Genomic DNA, 6,000 nt, shown 5'->3' on the forward strand with positions numbered 1-6,000 from the left:
GACCTGATCTTCACCTGAGGACGGCTGCTTGCGTTGTGGCCGAAACGTCGTGAGAATTATTTTAGTATGTTTTATTTGTATTATTTTATTACTTCCCTTCTACGTGACTTTACCGAAAGAACCAAGAAGATGATACACCTTATTAATTGGCTGTGGTGGGTGATGGTGGGTTTAACAACACACGTATATCTACGCGATCTAACCGAAACAAACCTGTATTATTAGTAATACTTCCGGTTTAATTGTGACTTGCCCCGGGCTCCACACCTCCCTATGGACTGTCTTGAATATTTGACAAGCAGATCGTGGCTTACCGTCGCTCAGCAGCTCCAAAACACTGTACACTGCCAGGAGTAGCAGTGGTGGTGGCGTTGCTGGTGGTGCTGGTGGCCGCGGTCCGGAGCCAGCTGTGACCCAGCGCCTGCGCTGGCGTCATGCGACAATCCGGATCCCATCTGTTGAGAGACACACGGGGGTCACACGCGGCGCACATGATGAGGCGTGGTGAGAGCATTGACGTTCCTTCCCTTCTCCCACGAGGTCCAGGAACGCACGGCAGCAGCGGTAGTCGTGGTAGCAGCGGAAATCCTTCAATACGCAGTACTCTAAAAATGCCCTGAGCCTCGCACTGCCGAGTAGAATCTTTAATGAGCCTCCAAAGAGGGCGATCTTAACACCGGTGGTACTGGTCATCGGCAGGTTCACTCAGCTCCACATCTTCCTGGTGATCGAAGGAGAGCGATCGTTGATCACCTTGGTGGGGGAAATCCTCATGGGGAGGGGGGAGGGGGATGATTCTTACCGCAGGCAGGAGCTGACGAAATCAACAAACTCCGGGTCGTGGCTATTGAGTGCCCCATGAAGTGACAAGCTCCCTGGCACCCTTCTCTTGACTGGGCAGAACATCATGCCCACACGATCTGCAGGAGACATGCACAGCAGGAGAGACACACAGTCACCAACCACCACTTTGCCCACCTACCCACTTACCCACCCACCCACTCTCCCACACAGCCATTTACCCACCCACTCACCCAAGGAATTGAAAATACAAAGAGGCCCCCCCCATGGCCACCCCAACAGCTCCAGGCCACACCCTAACACTGAATCCGGTCGGTTGCTCGCCCCACCCTTCAACTCACCAAAGTAGTGCATTCCGTCAGGAGCTGCATCCATCATACATCTTGGAGGCAACCCGAGGATCTGCACATGGTTGAGATAAAGGCAAATGTCACCCGTGTAGGCGCAGCAAACTGTAGGGGCAAGTGCTTTTAGTAGTGAGTAGAAACAGCAGCAACAGCAGCGGCACCTGTTGAGGGCCAGGACTGTGGTACACACAGAGAGGGGATGGTTGGCCATATTGAAGCAGGTACACACCGCACCAGGTACTCATTTGAGGCTGAGTCGAACTCGGGGATGCCCAGTACCGGTTCAGATAATCCTCACTGATGTTGGCCGTGATTTGGAATCAAACTCGCATTACCGGGTTTGTAGCTGAGCACGCTAACCGCTGCACCACCGCTTCCCCCACACATACAAGACACACACATGTACACACATACAACATACGATGGCTGCCATTCGCCAGGTCACCAAGTACCCAATCGCCCCCCCCCCTCTCCTTACAACTTTAAGGAAGGGGAGGGGGGAATCACGAGTGGGTGAACGCCCAGTTGAAAATACCTCCATGCAGCACGGGAGGTGGTCGTCGCGGCTGTCCGACTGGAATAATTCCCTGCCGGTCACCAACTCCGCCACCGTGCAGCCCAGTGCCCACATGTCCACTGCACAGGTCAATCTGTAGCCCAGCAATACCTCCGGAGATTGGAATGGCCTGGTCCCACCAGCATACAGAGCTGCACAACAATCACAACAACAACAAATATGTATGTATGTGTGTACTCACTATGTCATGAACAGCATCGTTATCACACACTGTCACATGTACAGACACTAAGAGACTTGCACACACACTGGTACACAGACACACCCACACGCAGAAACTCACACCCAGGTGAGGTTACTCACGTTGACGTTTCACAAAAAAGCTGGTGCCAAAGTCCGTGACCCTGATGGTGCCGGTCACGGTGTCCTTGATTAGAACATTTTCCTAAAGGAAGAGAGGCAGAAGGAATTCACACTCGAAGGTTACGCCAATAGCATTCAGCCAGCAGTGGATCAATCACGTACCACAGTACATACTAAACAGGGGAACTAGGTGAGGCGTAGCGCCGTCGTCAACCTTTAGTCAAGTGCAACATTCCCTGTTTTCTGCGTCAAGACGAGCGATGTTCGTCGAGGCTCATCACATGTAAAGCTCTCTGAAGCACCATCTAAGTAAAAGGGTGCGGCTCTATAGACAACTTATCCTAGTTGCTCACAGCTGTCCGTTAACGAGTTACGAACCAAAAACCACACTCGAGGGCGCAAGGATTTAGTGACGATTTGGGAAGTTTTCCATTCACAGCATGGAAGCCGACAATGGGCACCTGTCAGTTCAAACGCGTGTTTGGCACGTTTTGAAAATCATTCTTTTCAGCTCCGGTTTGTGTTTGCCAAAGTTTGTGGCAACGCTGTGATCTACATTGCTGGTTTTCTCTGTGGCGAGTCCCCCAATAGCGACACGACTCTACACGACAGTTTAATTCATACCGGATCATCACCAGAGGTAACGTGACCCTGTCTCCTTCCAGATAGACGGACAGAGCTAACACATCGACCCTGTGACCAACGTGGGCGGTTTTCTCTATGGTCCGAGTCCCCAATAATGACACAACTCCGGAACAAAGTCGCGCTGAATGCTGTGTCCACTCACTGGCTTGATGTCCGCATGGATGATGCTCCTGGCCTTGGTGTGGCAAAGGAACTTGAGGATGCCCCTGGTGTAAGTTTTCACCATCCCCATGTGCAATTGCCGGAGCCCCGCTTCCTTAATCACATCATGGAGGCTCTCCCTGTGAAAGAGGCAGAAGCAACAACAACAATTACAACAACGACGCAGTGTCAGTGTCATACCCTGCAATACTACGTGGATTATGATAACGACAATATTAATATTCTATTTGCACATTCACGACTAATATGAGTCATAGCTCCGTGTGGGTTTAGGTCATTGGTTTGCTGAACCGAATCAGCTAGCACATCTGACCACTTGCTTTCATTGGCTCTGTTTCCGGGTGGTGGAGTTCTCTATTAGGAGATACAAACTCCACGCAGAAAGGCGTCCGTGTTGAGAATCAAACTCAGGGATTTTCACCGAGGGGCACAAGCGTCACCACTGCGCTGCAGCCAACCTGCTGATCGAGTGGAGGCGTGGCTATATAAAAGTGGGCGGTGCTGATTGAGAAAAGAGGAGTGGCCTCTAGTGCACCTGGGGCACATGACAGCTCCACAGTATCGCAATACGAGGTTGGCACGGGAATCCCAGAAGTAACATCTAGCCCCGGTGGTGTGATGTTATCACCCCCCCTGGTGTGGAAGAGATCGGGGCTTTGATCCTGACCCTGACGCATGTATATTCTGAGTTTGCATGTTCGCCCCCTGGTCACGTGGATTTTTCTCCGGGTCCTCTGGTTTTTCCCTCTACATTTAGAAACATGTGTTTAGAGTATTTGGCTGCCATACATTTCCACATCAGCCACTTTTTTGAGCTATAATTTGTAGCCAGGCCGCTTGTGAAAAATAACTAATCGGGCAGTGGGCTTTACCTGCTAAATAAAATAGTTTTTGTTTAGCTAATGAAGTTAACCACGCCAAGGGGGGGGGGGGGGGGGTGGGGGCGGTGGGAATACATGGTACGTACTTCAACAGCTCCAGGACAATGCAGTGGTGTCCTCTGAAGTCAAAATATTTCAGGACTTTGACGACGTTGTAGTCCTCATCACTGTCCTTGCCCTGAAGTGCCAGAGCCATCTTGATCTCCATTCTCTGAAATTTATCACGCTTGGAGCTGTGCAGAGAAAATCCACAAATGAATCATGACTTAGACTTGCTTAAGGAATGACCAGAAACAAATTATATTCAGAATTAAATAATTATACGTTCCCCAAGTGTAATGTCATTGTGAGTTCCAGTAGCGCGCTCATGGAAGGTTCCAGAAAGGATAGGGAAGAGGATCAAATAAGCAAGGGATAGAGGGGGGTTTGGGGTGCTGCCTTAACGTAGTGATTCCCTAATGTGTGAATTGAGCCGACTCCGAGCATGGCTCCAGCCACACTCAGGATTTCCAGGAGCTGAGCCAAGCCACGGCTGAGCCACTCGTGTATCTTTATCAGCAGCTGAGTGGCTCAAGCCTGAGCCAAACCACGGCTGAGCTGGAGCTGAGCCTGCGTTTTAGAGACTGAGCCATAGCTGATTCGTGACTGAATGTGGCTCTCACAAAGCAAGGCATTATAACGTGGAACATCATGGGACCTCCTTTGCTAATACCAAAATATGAGAATAGATTTTCCCCTTTTTCCTGGCAACAAAACAGGTGTTAAGATGTAAAAAAAAACTTAAACCTTTTACAAGGAATCATGTCTGAATTAACCACAATACTTGTGGTCAGTATGCAAAAAAAAAAACACTCCGATAATATATGCATTGTCTTTTAAACTGATTGGTCCACACTAGACAGCTTTCTGTTGAGTCTAGTCTCAAAACGGTGTTAAACCAGAGGACGCCAAAAGGCGTACAGCACAAAGACAAACACTAACAGAGGAATGAGAGCTCGGGGTGAGCAGCTACATCATGGGACCTCCTTTGCCAGTATATCTTTGGTACTGGCAAAGGAGGTCCCATGATGTAGCTGCTATAACGCAGAACGCACATGTTATAACACGGAACGCGCCCGTTATGACATGGGACAACCTCATTAAAGCGTGGAACGTGCCTTTTATTGCGTGGAACGTGCCCATTATAACGTGGAAGGCTCCCGTTATAACGCGGACCGCACCCATTATAATCCGGAATGCATCTGTTCTAATGCAAGAAAGTGCCCATTATAACGTGGAATGTGCCCGCTATGAAACTGCACGGCTGAGCGGTATGATACAGTAGGCGGAATGCGGAATGATAACGTGACGTGACAGCATACCCTCCATTATTGGTATCTTCATATCACTGTGTGCGTGTATTATATCTTGCAAAACTTTATCGTTACATTATATATGGGGATATTATGTTTGCTTAATGTGCTTTCCCTTAACGCGGCACTTTTCAGGAATGCATCTACCAGGTGAAATGAAGAATTTATGTAATGTAAGAGTGAGCTGATCCAGAACAGGAGGAGAACATACAAACTCCACGCAGGAGGGCACCCGAGTCAGGAGTCGAACCGGGGACCCTCTGTGAGGCACGAGTTGTCACCACCTCATCACACGGCCGCCCACAGCAAAGGACTGAACAACGTCGTCCTTGTGACAACACCGCTCTGAATTCTTACCTCAATGGTGATACCAAGATCTTCACGGCCACCAGGGTGTTCCTCATGTGGTCAAGGCACCGGATCACCTGGCCTTGACCTCCGTACCCAATCTTCTTCAGCACCTCATAGCGGTAGTGGAGGTGCTCATGCTGGACCTGCACCAAATTACAATCATTTAGACTGACTATATTTTACGAAATAATTGTTTTATTAAGTGTTTGGTTTTCTTAAATCTGTAATTGTGGAATGCTCTGATGTCTGCTGGCTGAGACACCCTTAAAAAAAGCTCATTAGCTCAATGGGCTTAGCTTGTGAAATAAACTTGATTGTGAAGTGTGTGAGAGAGTGCATGTGTGCTGTCTCTGGTTGGTTGGTACTTCAGGTGCAATGACAAGAAGCCACGAACCTCGCGACCGCTGCGCCTGTGACAGCCCCCACGGCGTGGGGGCTTTGTGGCGAGTCTCACCGGAATGTAATGATGTTCGTGGTCGTCGTATCCATCGTTGTTTGGTCCCCGGGATCTGTTGCGGAGCGCAAAGTACCATACTTCCTGTATGGCGACAAGCTCCAGCTTCTCCCGGTGGGTCATTTGA

The 6,000-nt window shown here is 49.5% G+C and overlaps 1 long non-coding RNA gene across 1 annotated transcript in view; it reads left to right on the top strand.

Annotated features, from left to right (window-relative positions):
• The window catches only part of LOC144736186 (uncharacterized), a 31,138-nt gene extending 25,393 nt beyond the window's left edge, over nt 1-5,745 (top strand). The window contains exon 2 of the long non-coding RNA XR_013588725.1: nt 5,204-5,745. This is a non-coding gene — a long non-coding RNA (uncharacterized LOC144736186). The remainder of the gene's footprint in view (nt 1-5,203) is intronic.
• The last annotated feature ends 255 nt before the right edge of the window (nt 5,746-6,000 follow it).

The sequence above is a fragment of the Lampetra planeri genome, chromosome 59 (assembly GCF_965212315.1).
Source record: "Lampetra planeri chromosome 59, kcLamPlan1.2.h2, whole genome shotgun sequence".
In the NCBI taxonomy this organism is placed as follows: domain Eukaryota; kingdom Metazoa; phylum Chordata; class Hyperoartia; order Petromyzontiformes; family Petromyzontidae; genus Lampetra; species Lampetra planeri.